Source organism: Somniosus microcephalus, chromosome 8 (genome assembly GCF_052327205.1).
Source record: "Somniosus microcephalus isolate GS21.2 chromosome 8, FLI_Smic_1.0, whole genome shotgun sequence".
In the NCBI taxonomy this organism is placed as follows: domain Eukaryota; kingdom Metazoa; phylum Chordata; class Chondrichthyes; order Squaliformes; family Somniosidae; genus Somniosus; species Somniosus microcephalus.
In genome coordinates, this window is record NC_140994.1 from 79,980,814 (window position 1) to 79,996,044 (window position 15,231).

Genomic DNA, 15,231 nt, shown 5'->3' on the forward strand with positions numbered 1-15,231 from the left:
AAGAGCGTGAGGGAGAGGGGCGGTAAGAGCGTGAGGGAGAGGGGGGGTAAGAGCGTGAGGGAGAGGGGGGGGAAGAGCGTGAGGGAGAGGGGGGGGGAAGAGCGTGAGGGAGAGGGGGGGGAAGAGCGTGAGGGAGAGGGGGGGGAAGAGCGTGAGGGAGAGGGGGGGGAAGAGCGTGAGGGAGGGGGGGGAAGAGCGTGAGGGAGGGGGGGGGAAGAGCGTGAGGGAGAGGGGGGGGAAGAGCGTGAGGAGAGGGGGGGGAAGAGCGTGAGGGAGAGGGGGGGAAGAGCGTGAGGGAGAGGGGGGGGAAGAGCGTGAGGAGAGGGGGGGGAACGGAGCGTGAGAGGGGGGGAAGAGGTGAGGGGGGGGGAGAGCGTGAGGGGGGAGAGCGTGAGGGGGGGAGAGCGTGAGGGAGAGGGGGGGAAGAGCGGTTGAGGGAGAGGGGGGGAAGAGCGTGAGGAGAGGAGGGGGTGGGGGAAGAGCGTGAGGGAGGGGGGGTGGGGGGAGGAGAGGGGGGGATTGTGAGGAGAGGGGGGATTGTGAGGGAGAGGAGGGGGGGAGCAGTGTGAGGGGGGGAGCAGTGTTAAGGGGGGGGGAGTGATCTCTCTCCCCCCCCAGTCGCTCTCTCTCCCCCCCACGGTCGCGCTCTCTCTTTTCCCCCCACGGTCGCGCTCTCTCTTTTCCCCCCACACGGTCGCGCTCTCTCTTTCCCCCCACGTCGCGCTCTCTCTTTTCCCCCACCACGGTCGCGCTCTCTCTTTTCCCCCCCACGGTCGCGCTCTCTCTTTTCCCCCCACGGTCGCGCTCTCTCTTTTCCCCCCCACGGTCGCGCTTCTCTTTTTCCCCCCACGGTCGCGCTCTCTCTTTTCCCCCCCACTCGTCGCTACTCACTCTTTTCCCCCCACGGTCGGCGCTCTCTCTTTTCCCCCCACGGTTCGCGCTCTCTCTTCCCCCCCACGTCTGCTCTCTCTTCTTTCCCCCAGTCCGCCTCTCTTTTCCCCCCACGGTCTGCGCTCTCTCTTTCCCCCCCACGGTCGCGCTCTCTCTTTTCCCCCCCACGGTCGCGCTCTCTCTTTTCCCCCCCACGGTCGCGCTCTCTCTTTTCCCCCCCACGGTCGCGCTCTCTCTTTTCCCCCCACGTCGCGCTCTCCTTTTCCCCCCACGGTCGCGCTCTCTCTTTTCCCCCCCACGGCGCGCTCTCTCTTTTCCCCCACGGTCGCGCTCTCTCTTTTCCCCCCCACGGTCGCGCTCTCTCTTTTCCCCCCACGTCGCGCTCTCTCTTTTCCCCCCACGGTCGCGCTCTCATCTTTCCCCCCCACGTCGCGCTCTCTCTTTCCCCCCCCACGGTCGCGCTCTCTCTTTTCCCCCCCCACGGTCGCGCTCTCTCTTTTCCCCCCCACGTCGCGCTCTCTCTTTTCCCCCCACAGTCGCGCTCTCTCTTTTCCCCCCCACGGTCGCGCTCTCTCTTTCCCCCCACGGTCGCGCTCTCTCTTTCCCCCCCACGGTCGCGCTCTCCTCTTTCCCCCACGTCGCGCCTCAACTCTTTTCCCCCCCACGGTCTCGCTCTCTCTTTTCCCCCCACGGTCGCGCTCTCATCTTTTCCCCCCACGGTCGCGCTCTCTTTTCCCCCCCACGGTCGCGCTCTCTCTTTTCCCCCCACGGTCGCGCTCTCTCTTTCCCCCCACGGTCGCGCTCTCTCTTTTCCCCCCCACGGTCGCGCTCTCTCTTTTCCCCCCACGTCGCGCTCTCTCTTTACCCCCCACGGTCGCGCTCTCTCTTTTCCCCCCCACGTCGCGCTCACTCTTTTCCCCCCACGGTCGCGCTCTCTCTTTCCCCCCACGGTCGCGCTCTCTCTTTTCCCCCCCACGTCGCGCTCTCTCTTTTCCCCCCCCCCGGTCGCGCTCTCTCTTTTCCCCCCCACGGTCGCGCTCTCTCTTTCCCCCCACGGTCGCGCTCTCTCTTTCCCCCCCACGGTCGCCGCTCTCTCTTTCCCCCCCACGGTCGCGCTCTCTCTTTCCCCCCCCACGGTCGCGCTCTCTCTTTCCCCCCCACGGTCGCGCTCTCTCTTTCCCCCCCCACGGTCGCGCTCTCTCTTTCCCCCCCCACGGTCGCGCTCTCTCTTTCCCCCCCCACGGTCGCGCTCTCTCTTCCCCCCCCACGGTCGCGCTCTCTCTCTTCCCCCCCCACTGTCGCGCTCTCTCTTTCCCCCCCCCACGGTCGCGCTCTCTCTTTCCCCCCCCACGGTCGCGCTCTCTCTTTCCCCCCCCACGGTCGCGCTCTCTCTTCCCCCCCACGGTCGCGCTCTCTCTTCCCCCCCCCCACCCCCGTCTCTGCTCCTCTCTTTCCCCCCCCACGGTCCGCTCTCTCTTTCCCCCCCCCACGGTCGCGCTCTCTCTTTCCCCCCCCACGGTCGCGCTCTCTCTTTCCCCCCCCACGGTCGCGCTCTCTCTTCCCCCCCCACGGTCGCGCTCTCTCTTTTCCCCCCCACGGTCGCGCTCTTTTCCCCCCCACGGTCGCGCTCTCTCTTTTCCCCCCCACGGTCGCGCTCTCTCTTTTCCCCCCCACGGTCGCGCTCTCTTCCTCTCTGTCTCCCAGTCTCTCTATCTCTCTCTCTCCCCAGCCTCTCTCTCCCTTCCCCCGTCTCTCTCCCCCAGTCTCTCTCTCTCCCCCAGTCTCTCTCCCCCAGTCTTTCTCTCTCCCAGTCTCTCTCTCTCTCTCTCTCCCCCATCTCTCTCTCTCTCCCCCAGTCTCCCTCTCTACCCCCTCAGTCGCTCTCTCTCTACCCCCTCAGTCGCTCTCTCTCTACCCCCTCAGTCTCTCTCTATCTCCCCAGTCTCTCCCTCTCTCTCCACATCTCTCTCTCACCCCTCAGTCTCTCTCTCTCTCCCTCAGTCTCTCTCTCTCCCCCTCAGTCTCTCTCTCTCTCCCCCTCAGTCTCTCTCTCTCTCTCTATCTATCTCCCCATTCTCTCTCTCTCTCTATCTATCTCCCCATTCTCTCTCTCTCTCCCCAGTCTCTCTCCCCCCAATCTCTCTCTCTCACACTCCCAATCTCTCTCTCACACTCCCAATCTCTCTCTCTCTCTCACTCCCAATCTCTCTCTCTCTCTCACACTCCCAATCTCTCTCTCTCACAGTATGAATCTCTCTCTCTCACAATCCCAATCTCTCTCTCTCACAATCCCAATCTCTCTCTCTCACGCTCCCAATCTCTCTCTCTCTCACACTCCCAATCTCTCTCTCTGACACTCCCAATCTCTCTCTCTGACACTCCCAATCTCTCTCTCTGACACTCCCAATCTCTCTCTCTGACACTCCCAATCTCTCTCTCTGACACTCCCAATCTCTCTCTCTCTCACTCCCAATCTCTCTCTCTCTCACGCTCCCAATCTCTCTCTCTCTCACGCTCCCAATCTCTCTCTCTCTCTCACGCTCCCAATCTCTCTCTCTCTCTCCTTCCCTCTCTCTCTCTGTCTCTCTCTCCTTCCCTCTATTTCTCTCTCCTTCCCTCTTTCTCTCTCCTTCCCTCTCTCTCCTTCCCTCTCTCTCCTTCCCTCTCTCTCTCTCTCTCCTTCCATCTCTCTCTCTCTTTCCTTCCATCTCTCTCTTTCCTTCCATCTCTCTCTCTCTCTCTCTCCTTCCCTCTCTCTCTTCCCCCCCAGTCGCGCGCTCTCTCTCTCTCTTCCAACGACAACATGCCCTCGAAAAAGCCTCGGCACCGCCGGGCACCCCCAGCTAGTATAATATAAAACAGCACAGGAGGCGTGTGCCCCAAGGGATACTAAGTTATGGTGGCTATCATTACAATCCTCGCACTTCATAGTGTAGGCACATTTTGCTCCTCTCTTTAGAAACCTTCAGAAAACAATTTTAATTAAAAGCATAAGGCATCGTTTTGCATAATTCCAGTTTGAATGAACAGATTTGAATTAAGTGTAGACTGTACTACCTATATAAAAATGTGATAGATAGCAGAATCTGCAGTATGTGACATAACCTTTTCATAAGCTTTAGGAAATAAGGGAGGAAATTGCAGGAGCTCTGGCACAAATCTTTCAGAAATCACTGAAATCTGAAGAGATGCCTGGGGACTGTGGCATAGATGCACGGTGGCATAGTGGTTAGCACTGTTGCCTCACAGCGCCAGGGATCCGGGTTCGAATCCGGCCTCGGGCGACTGTCTGTGTGGAGTTTGCACATTCTCCCCGTGTTTGCGTGGGTTTCCTCCGGGTGCTCCGGTTTCCTCCCACAGTCCAAAGATGTGCGGGTTAGGTTGATTGGCTATGATAAATTGACCCTTAGTGTTAGGGGGATTAAATATGTGGGGTTACGGGGATAGGGTGGGATATGTGTTGGTGTAGGGGTTACAGGGATCGGGTGGGGTATGTGTCGGTGCAGGCTTGATGGGCCGAAATGGCCTCTATCTGCACTGTGGGGTTTCTGTGATTTCTGTGATTTCTGTGACTGAAGAAAGGCAGATGTTGCTCCTATTTCTAAAAAGGTAGCAAAAGTTACCCAGGAAATTACAAACCAGGGAGTTTGATATCCATTGTGGTTAAAGGGATGGAAACCCTTATTAAACATAAGGGGGGGAAAATTCAGTTGGTTTGCGCCTCCCGTTAGCGCCTTAAGAGGGTGCTAATGGGGTGCAAAGCAACGAGCGCCTGTGCGCGGCGATTTTTGCACCGTTCACGAAATTAACTCGACATTTCGCCACGGCGCTAAACGCTACCGCCACAATCTCCTGCGCCAGCAGATCATGACGTCAGTCAAGTGTGCAATGCCCTGGTAGCACCCCGGACCGGATATTCAGTGGCACCCGCTGCCTTACCGCCTGCCGCTAGCAATGACAGGTTGAGGGGAACGTTTTGCAGTCAGAAAGGGACTGGGGGAGCGCTATTTAAAGGCGACCTCTTCCTGCCTTTTTTTGTTGATGACATTTTTGCACCACGCATTCTGAGAGAGTGAGAGAGACTTCTGGAGAGATTCAACGCTGTGTGAAGAAGTTTTGGGTACTGAGCAGCACTTTGCAGGTTCATTTTGATTTGCCCTTGTATCAATTTAGAAGAGACGGTGGGGGCTGTACTCTGAGCTCTTTCCCTGGGTCTCTCCATTGTTCTTTCCAGCAGATTTGATGTACAGGTCTCTCCAGACTGAGATTCAAGGCTGCAATGAGCAGGATGTGGATGGAGAGCAAGATCAACCCTCCACTTTAAGAACTGGCCGGCGCCGTTGTGTCTGTGTTCCATTGCTGACTGACATCACATGAGCTTCGCCAGCGCGCTGAGGTAGCGTCTCGCTCCTCGGCCTTTGCGCCTTAAGACGGGTGTGAAGCGCCTGATTTAGTGCTCCAATCACCTCCGGGGCGATAAAAGCCAAGTTTGCAGTCGGAGGCATAATTAGCGCCAGGCGCTAATCTTTGCGCCCGGCCGATATATGCGCCCCAAATGGGGCGATACTGAATTTCTCCCACAAGATCTTGATAGAAATAAAATTATAAAAGAAAGCAATATGGGTTCATGAAGGGGAGGTCTTGTCAATCTAACTTACTGGTTTTCTTTGAGGGTTTAACAAAGGAGCTGGATAGGGGTAAGGTGGTGGATGTGATGCACCTGGATTTCAGTAAGGGCTTTAATTCAGTTCCTCTGGAAAGGTTGGTACTGAAAATAAGAAAAGTGGGAATCAGTGAAAATATTTTCAACAGATACGTAATTGGTTGACCAACAGAACCAGGTGGCAGTTGAAATTCAATGTAGAAAAATGCTTCACACGGGGACAAAAAATCCAGGAAAGGACTATTACTTAAATGGAAAGAAAATAATGTACATGGAAAGTGGAAGAGATCTGGGAATCCTGATTCACCATAAATTGAAGCTATTGCAACAAAGTTCGGTGACAGTGAGTAAAGTGAATCAGATGTTGGGACGTGTCATAAGTTCAATGTTGAGCCAAAATAGTGAGGTAATCCTGCCACATAATAAATCATTGGTGTGACTGCACTTAGAACACTGTGCAGTTCTGGTCTTTGCCGTGCAAAAAGGATATTGCAACTATTGAAAGGATACAAAAGGAAGCTACCAGAATGATTGAGGGGGATAGACGAATTGGATTATGAGGAGAGATTTTGTAAATTGGTCATGTTCTCATTGGAAAAGAGAAGGTTGAGAGGTGATATTATTGCTGTTTTTAGGATTCTAAAGGGACCAGATAAAGGGACATGACAAGCTGTGTATCACCTTGTCCAGAGGTCAAGTCCAGTACTTGAAGGGGGGTATATTCAAAAACAATCTGCAAAAACCATATTTCAGTGAGCGAGTTGTGTATCTATGGAACAGGCTCCCTAGGGAGTTGGTAGAAGCAAATAATATTGATTAATTCAAAGCAAGTTAGATAGATTTCTTTCAAAAGATAATATAAATAACATATGTGAGTAATTTCAGACATGACATATGGTAAGTATAGCATGCTTGGGGGGAACAGGTAACTTTGCACCTATGGTTTCCAAAGCTCTCCACCTCTGGGAGTTTTCCTCACCTCATGTCTGGGTCTATTGTAGACTAATTGATAGCGATTGATTGCCATGATTAGTTGTGTCATGGGACTACCAGGATGGTAGAAGGTGAACTAGATGGACCGTGGCCTTTTTTTCATTTATCAACATAAGAAATAGGAGCAGGAGTAGGCCATTCGACTCCTCGAGCCTGCTCTGCCATTCAATAAGATCATGGCTGACCTTCTACCTCAACTCCACTTTCCTGCACTGTCTCCATATCCCTTGATTCCCTTAACATCCAAATATCTATCGATCTCTGTCTTGAATATATTCAACGACTGAGCCTCCGCAGCCCTCTGGGGTAATGAATTCCAAAGATTCACCACCCTCTGAGTGAAGAAATTGCTCCTCATCTTAGACTAAATGGCTGACCCCTTATTCTGAGAGTGTGACCCCTGGTTCTAGACTCCCCAGCCAGGTGAAACATCCTCCCTGCATCTACCCTGTCAAGCCCTGTAAGAATTTTGTATGTTTCAATGAGATCACACCTCATTCTTCTAAACTCTAGAGAATATAGGCCTAGTCTACTCAATCTCTCCTCATAGGACAATCCCCCCATCCCAGGAATCAGTCTGGTGAACCTTCTTTGCACTCCCTGTATGGCAAGTATATCCTTCCTTAGGTAAGGAGACTTATACTCAAATACTTTTTGTAATATGCTGTACCTGCATGTTAACTTTCAGTGATTCGTGTACAAGGACACCCAAGTCCCTCTGAACACCAACATTTCCCAATCTCTCACCATTTAAAAAATACTCTGCTTTACTATCTTTCCTACCAAAGTGAATAACTTCACATTTGCCATGTTTTTGCCCGCTCACCTAGCCTATCTATATCCTCTTGAAGCCTCTTTGCACCCTCCTCACAACTTACATTCCCACCTAGCTTTGTATCATCAGCAAACTTGGATATATTACATTTGGTCCCCTCATCCAAATCATTGATATAGATTGTGAATAGCTGAGGCCCAAGCACTGATCCTTGCGGTAACCCACTAGTTACAGTCTGCCAACCCGAAAATGACCCATTTATTCCTACTCTTTGTTTTCTGTCCGTTAACCATTCCGCAATCCATGCTAGTATATTACCCCCAATCCCATGAGCCCTAATTTTGTTTAATAACCTCTTGTATGGCACCTTATCGAATGCCTTCTGAAAATCCAAATACACCACATCCACTGGTTCCCCCTTATCTATTCTGCTAGTTACAACCTCAAAAAACGGATTCCCTTTCATAAATCCGTGTTGGCTCCGCCCAATCCTATTATTATTTTCTAAGTGCCCGGTTACCATGTCCTTAATAATAGATTCTAGCATTTTCCCTACTACAGGAAACTTTGGTTTATCCGGAGGTTGTATGTCCGGAAATCTCGATCTACCGGCAGAAATCAGGAGCCGTTTTGTTAGGTTTTTTTTCTTCTCGTGGCTTTTTTTTTTCAAACAGTTAGGCTCTGGAAAGTGTCTCTGAAGCTGTTGCTAAGCTACAGAGACGCTTCCAAGGTACGGGCCGACTGTTTACAAGCTGTTGCTAAGCAACAGTGTTTGTTGTCAGATACGGAGATGAAAACCTCCGTATGCTTCAACATTAACTTTGTATGTCCGGCAGTTTTGATAGATCGGCAACACGCCGGTCCCGTCGGTGCCGGATATCACAAAGTTTCCTGTGCTGATGTCAGGCTAACTAGTCTGTAGTTCCTCGTTTTCTCTCTCCCTCCTTTCTTAAATAGTGGGGTTACGTTTGCTACCTTCCAGTCCGTTGGAACCGTTCTAGAATCAGTGGAATTTTGGAAGATGACAACCAATGCATCCATTATCTCTGTAGCCACCTCTTTCAAAACTCTAGGATGTAGGCCATCAGGTCCAGGGGATTTATCGGCTTTCAGTCGCATTAATTTCTCCAGGACTATTTTTTTTGTAATACTAATTTCTTTCAGTTCCTCATTCTCACTAGACCCTTGGTTCTCCACTATTTCCGGGAGGTTTTTTACGTCTTCCGTGAAGACAGACACAAAGTATTTATTTAATTTCTTTGCCATTTCCTTATTTCCCATTGTAATTTCTCCTGTCTCAGCCTGTAAGGGGCCCATATTTACTTGCACTAATCTTTTCCTTTTTACATACCTATAGAAGCTTTTACAGTCTGCTTTTATGTCACTCACTAGTTTACTCTTGTATTCTATTTTCCCTTTCTTTATCAATTTCTTGGTCCTCCTTTGCTGAATTCTAAAATTCTCCCAATCCTCAGGCTCACTGCTATTTTTGGCAACATTATAAGCCTCTTCCTTTGATCTATTACTATCTTTAACTTCTCTTGTTAGCCACGGTTGGACCACTTTTCCTGTGGGTTTTTTGTGCCTTAAAGGAATGAATCAGTTGTTATGTTGCTATGTTCTTAAGCTTTTAACAGTTGTATACAGGATGGTGTGTAGCAAATATACTGCAGGTTTCAAATTCTTGTGTGTGACTTGAGTGAAGAACTGGTTTGGTTGGGAATAGAGACACTATGCATAATACTGATGAAAATAAACCGTTTGCTGCTCCTTTTGTTGTTTGACAGCACAACACCATCATAGACCCTGGATCTTCTGTTTTGGGGGCTGCAATATGTTCCTCTGATAAGATAAGTCATCTTGAGTAGATGAGCCCTGCTCCTTGGGCTCTTAGACTGACTCAGCAAATATGGATGTGATGATTCATTTGTGAAAGCATAAGAGACAGTCCTCAATATTAGACATTGCATGAACTAAAGTGCACAGATCTGATTCTGTCTCCATTTTAAAGTCATGCCATTCCTTATTTTTTCATTTCTATTGTAAATTCCTGTGTCCATATTTCTTATGTCATTTAAGCACTTCCACTGGCAAGAGGGTGTAATTATACCATGAGCATGATACATAGCAGTTTCCATTATAAATGTGGACATAGGAAATTATAATGAAAAAAAGTTGACAGGAAGTTCATGCAGATGCAAGATTTTTAATGTAGGTGGGTAGTTAAGATACCAAAAGTTAGGGCAGTTCGGGAAGTAGAGTTGGTTGGACATAGGAGTTTCTGCAGTACAGGTTGAGCAGCTGGGCAATACAAAACAGAGATGCTATGGCACCACCACTAAGCACCCAAAACTGCACACTGTACTCCAGCTGTGGTCTACCCAATGTTTTATACAAATTTATCACTGGTCCAGAATTGACTGCAAAAATAACGGCGAGTTTGCAGCGCACGTTGTTATAAATGTGTAAAAAAAAACAGCAATTTGTGGCAAGGAAGGGATACGCCATGAGTTGCGAATCACCCCAAATTGCTGGACAATTTATGCAGCTTTGCCGTTGTCATCGCAAAAACCAGAGCCTGCCGTAAACCTCCCCATGAGTGTCAAGTAATTGCTGCATTTGCACTGTAAAAACGAATTAAACTCGCTGCAGAAAGTTGGGGCTGTTATTTCACCTGCAAGGACCGTGTTAATGGGGTAATTTATGTTTCCAATGGCCTTCCACTTTGAAACTAGTTAGTAATTAATAATTATTCTGCACATGCCACATAAAGCACGCAACCAGGAGGTAAGTTAAACTGTGGAAATTATAAAAGGAAGTAAATCCTTCACCGAAAAAAAATGCATTGGGGAATATAACTAACTGCATTGGGGAATTATCCCTGAGTCTCTCTTTTTATCCACATTTTTCAATGTCTTTCCACTGAGTATGTACTCTTATTCCTTGTTTCATTTTCCCCAAAATGTATTACCTCACACTTATCCACATTAAATTGTATCTGCCACCTGTCTGCCTTTTCTGTTAACCTGTCTTTGTATTCCTGAAGTCTTTGTTGTTAGTTTTTCCTGTTTACGAATCCCACTATTTTTGTATTATCAGTAAATTTCAGGACACTGCTTTCTATGCCCAAGTCCAAATCATCTATACACACACACAGAGAACAAAAGTGGACCTAGCACTGGCTTTTGGGATATGCCACTTCCAACCTTTCTGCAATCTGAGCAACACCCAGTTACTCATTCTCTTTGTTTCATGTCTATCCACGATTGCTATATTTGTTATTTTCTAACAAGCCTCTTGTGAGACACCTTATTGAAGCTTCTGAACATTCATTTGCACTGCATATACTGCATTCCCATTATCTATCAAAAAACTATTACATTTGTCAAACACAGTTTACCTTTAACAAATTAATGCTGGCTGCCCTTGATTACCAAATGTATTTCTAAATGATCACTAATTTGATCTCATTTTATATATTTCTAAAGGCTCTTACAGTATCCCTTTATGTTGACTGCCCATCGTCTGTCGTACTCCCTTTTTGCCTTTCTAATCTCCCTTTTTGTTTCCCTTCTACACTTGTTTGTTTGACACTACATTTGTCAGATTTCTTCTGCATTGTCTCCTTACATTTAATCACGTACATTTTCTCAACCTCATTTTTGTTCTAATCTCTGCCAGCCTTTGACACACCCCTTTATCTCGTGTTTCTCCAGTACTTCAGTTATCTCCCACTGACGGTCTGCTGTTTGATCTGCCATTTTTCTCAGCCAATCAATCTGAACTAGGTCTCGTTTCCTCCTTTTAGCCCACTGAAATTAGCCAATTTCCAGTTAAAACATCCTTTATCTTTGACTCTGTATCTGTTTTCCATATGAGGCTAATTAGGCTCTGGTTATTATTTATGTTTTCTTCTTTCTCTCTGACTTTTTTTTCTCTTTTTCTCTTTTTATTCTTTCTAAATGGACACCTGGCACAGTTCTATTGGATGTGTATCAGGTTTGCTCTTTTTTTTACTTCAGTACATATTTGTAATGGGAACAAGGGAAGCTCCATGGGTAATGGAGCTCTTAAAGGGAAACAACTTTGAAGAGTTTTTTTCTCAGTGTTTGCAGTACCTGGTTGGCACTGTTTTTTTTCAATAACTCTGAAATTTTTATTTGTGGTCCTTTTTGCTCCTTAAAAATAAGTTTGTTTTAAAAAAAAATCAAAATACAGTATTTCATGATTAAAGTGGTACAAGACAAACGGGAGATCAACAAATACCAGACCATATCTGTAGTCGATGACAGAGAACAACTGCCGCAGCTTGCTCGAGGCCAACAAGGATACGGTTACAGAGCTCTGCCATCTGCTGCAAGGACACCTACTGCCATGTTGCAGCATAAGGATGGCACTGCAAGTTGTTGGCAAGGTCACTACAGCTCTCACCTGTTATGCCTGTGACTCATTCCCATCTAGCACTGCAATACCAGCTAATTTGCTACTCACACGTATGTCGGATATGGTCAGTATAGTTAGCACTTTCATCTCTTTTCCTACTAACCCAGCTGCTTAATGTGACCGCACTCCTGAATTTCATAAAGTACATTAATGACTGCCATATGGGTGTTTGTGTTATATTATGTGTGAAACCCTCGGAGCATGCAAGCATTGCAAGGCTTTCAGTTGTCAGTTGCAAATTGAAGATGTGCGTTGTTGAAGTTTGAATAGATATGAGATATAATGAAAGAGCTGTAAAGTTGTCTGAGGGCATAGTGTAGCAAAGCAGCAAATCAAGTAATAGATTGGCAGGCAACATATTGTGGTGTGCAATTGTGGGCCAGCTGTTTGATGTGTGGTACCATTGGATAGTCTTGCCTTGCTGGGTTCTTTATAATATGCTGCCTTTTGCTGCATTTGTTTCTAAGTCCTGTCGATACTGTACACAGGGCTGCCGCCATTGCCAGAAATGATGCACTGCCATATATGGGAGGATATCTTGGAGTGCTGAATAAGTGTGATCCTGTGAAATTCAATCTGTTTCATATCATTCCTTGTAACATGGGAAACGACACAGAAAGCTATTCTATCCCTGTTAACAAGCTAAATTCACTTTATAGACTGGCAATCCTTGAAACTAGTCAGCACAAACCTTAAGAAAAGACAGTTCTCTTGTCTCTCTCACTGTTTCCCACTTAAATTTACTTCACACTGTCATTGTTCCAGCTGGAGAGGAAGCTAAAAGCTTGCCCGCTGATCTCCCCCAACTCTGTATCAGGGACTGGCTCATTGAACAGCTACCTCAATTCAGAAACTTATTCCCCTACAAGACACCTACACGACCTGTTCATAAGATTCCTAGTGAGTTCAGTAACTGGAAACCATTTTAATGTAACATCCATTTTCGTCTCTGGAATGTGTCTCAAACTGATACGGCATGTGAGAAACACAGTTCTGTTAGCCAATCCTTCTAGTCCTGGCTACTGGATCTAATCCACATTACTAGATACTTGTGTGTTATGTGGAATGAACCCATTGTATGTTACATTTAACTTAATAGCAACAATATAAAGTAAATTTATCATGAAATTCTTCATGGTCCAAATAGTCCAGTAAGTTTGAAATCTGACCAAAGTTTGACTAGTATTAAGCTACGTTTTATCCATTCTAAAGGCTGTCTCTTTATGCCATGCTCTGTCCCCCCCATACAGCCATTTATTATTAACTAGCTGGGGGGGTCCGGCGTTGCCAGGGCAATTTTGGGCCGCACGGTTTACGGCCGGGTGCTGCCGCTCCCCCGCTCTGTGTCACTCTTTCCCTCCCTGACCCTCTCTCCCTGCCCCTCTCTCTCTCCCCCCTCTCTCTCCCTGCCCCTGTCTGTTCCCTCTCTCTGTCCCTCCCTCTCTCTCCCTCTACCCCCTCCTCTCCCTCTGCGTGTCTCTCCCTCCTTTCATTTCTCTCCGTGCCTCACCTGTCCGTCGCTAGCACCTCAGGCCCGGCCGGACTCACCTCGGTAGCAGAATGGAGTCAGTCCGACAACGGGAGGCCGGGTGCCCAGCGGTCCGAAGTGAGCCCGGGGTTGCTGATGGTTAACGCGGCGGGCGTTTGGAGCCGGTTGGCCAGGCGGCAGAGGAACGCTTTTCGCTGCGGACTCCAGTGTCCGATTGCGGTCGGGGATGGCTGGTTGGAAAGCCCCGGTTTTGCCGGTCCCGCACTCATGGCAAGAGAGAGAGAGGGAAGAAGAGAGGGAAGAGGAGAGAGAGAGAGAAATTTTTTGAGCTTGAGGCCCGGCCGGTCTGTAATGGCCGCCACTCGCCTGAGTAACGGCAGTTTGAGGGAAAAAAATGGCGGCGAAGTTTCGGGAGGCTGGAGGATTAGGTCCCGCCCGCGACGCACCGATTGGTCAACCATCAGGTCACTGAACTGTAGGATTGGTCAACCAGCACGTCACTCAATGCTAATGAGAGGTAGGATTGGTCAACCGCTAATGAGCGGATTTTTGAACGTTTTTTGTATACTGTCCGAACAATTTTTGTCTGACCAAAAAGTAAATACGCCTATTAGTCTCCCCTAATGATAAGCTTTCTTTTGATATAACATGCGTGTAGGTACGCTCTATAACTTTTGAGTGTATAGCGGACAGAGAGACAAACAGAGAGACAAACAGACAAACCGCTTTATATATATAGATAGATAGTATTAGATAGATATAGATAGATAGCTGCATTTTTTTTAAATAGATGGATACCCAGGAGCCACTCTCTTTGCGCCCCCTCCCAAATCAGTGCAGTCCTTGCACGTGAGCCAATGTATGTGTTCATACTTTTTGCTCTATTTTGATTGTGGCTTTTATTTTGCCTCTTTTTCCCCCCCCGTTGCTTTTTTTTTGTTTGTCATAAACCAAGGTTCTGTCTATATGTTCAAGTGGGCATAAAAGATCACATGAAAAAGAGCAGGGGAGTTTTCTAAGCGTCTTGACTAGCATTTGTCCTTCAGCCATCACCACCAAAACAAATGAACTTGCCATTTATCTTCATGCTGTTAGTAGGAATTGCTGTGTGAAAATTGGCTGCTGTGCTTGCGTACATGACAGTGACTACACTTCAAAATAATTAATTATCTGTGAAGTGCTCTGACACTATTTAAGTGCAAATCCTTCTTTCTTCTCGACTATCTTTCATCATGTTATTGCTGGAACCTGCAATTTTAGTTGCAGCAAACAAAACTCCCATTACAGATATTTGGAGGAGGAAGAGGAATATATTTAGAACGCACCAGAGGTGTATTGGCCTTGCACGAGGAGCCAGATCCATAGACCAAGGTCAGAACTACCTGGGTATGTCTGAGGAGATCTATGTGCTGCCTACACTTCACAAGACAGCAGAGTGGCTGTGCATGTAGCTGTGAAGGTGAACTTTTCTACCACTGGATCATTCCAAGCAATCTCAGGTGATTTCTGCCAAGTAAGCCAACAAAAGGGTAGGAAGAAGGTGCTAGATTAACTTCTGGGGAAAAAAGAAGTGATCACAGCATATGGAAGATAGGAGTAAATTGCTCTGGATAATTAATATGTTTGGGAAATGTTGGGGCTTGCCTGATAACCCAAGAGTGGGTAGAGACAATATTTTGACACGGGTATCCTGAATTGGCTACGGGCATTTTTTTTTTACCTCTCAAGTTGGGGAGAAGGGAGGTGTGGTGTATGCGGGTGAAATCTAAGGGTGGGAGCAAGCATATATAAGCCTTATGGCCTTTTGTGTCCTCAAGACATAAACAGAAGAGAATTGCAGGGTAATAAAAGAGGACCCATAATTGCAGACCCTTAAGCACATATGAGGAGTTCACACAAAAGGGACCCGACAATACATTGTGGGGGTGAAATTGGTCTATGCCAGTAGCGCACAATGGGTTTATAGTAATCAGCAGC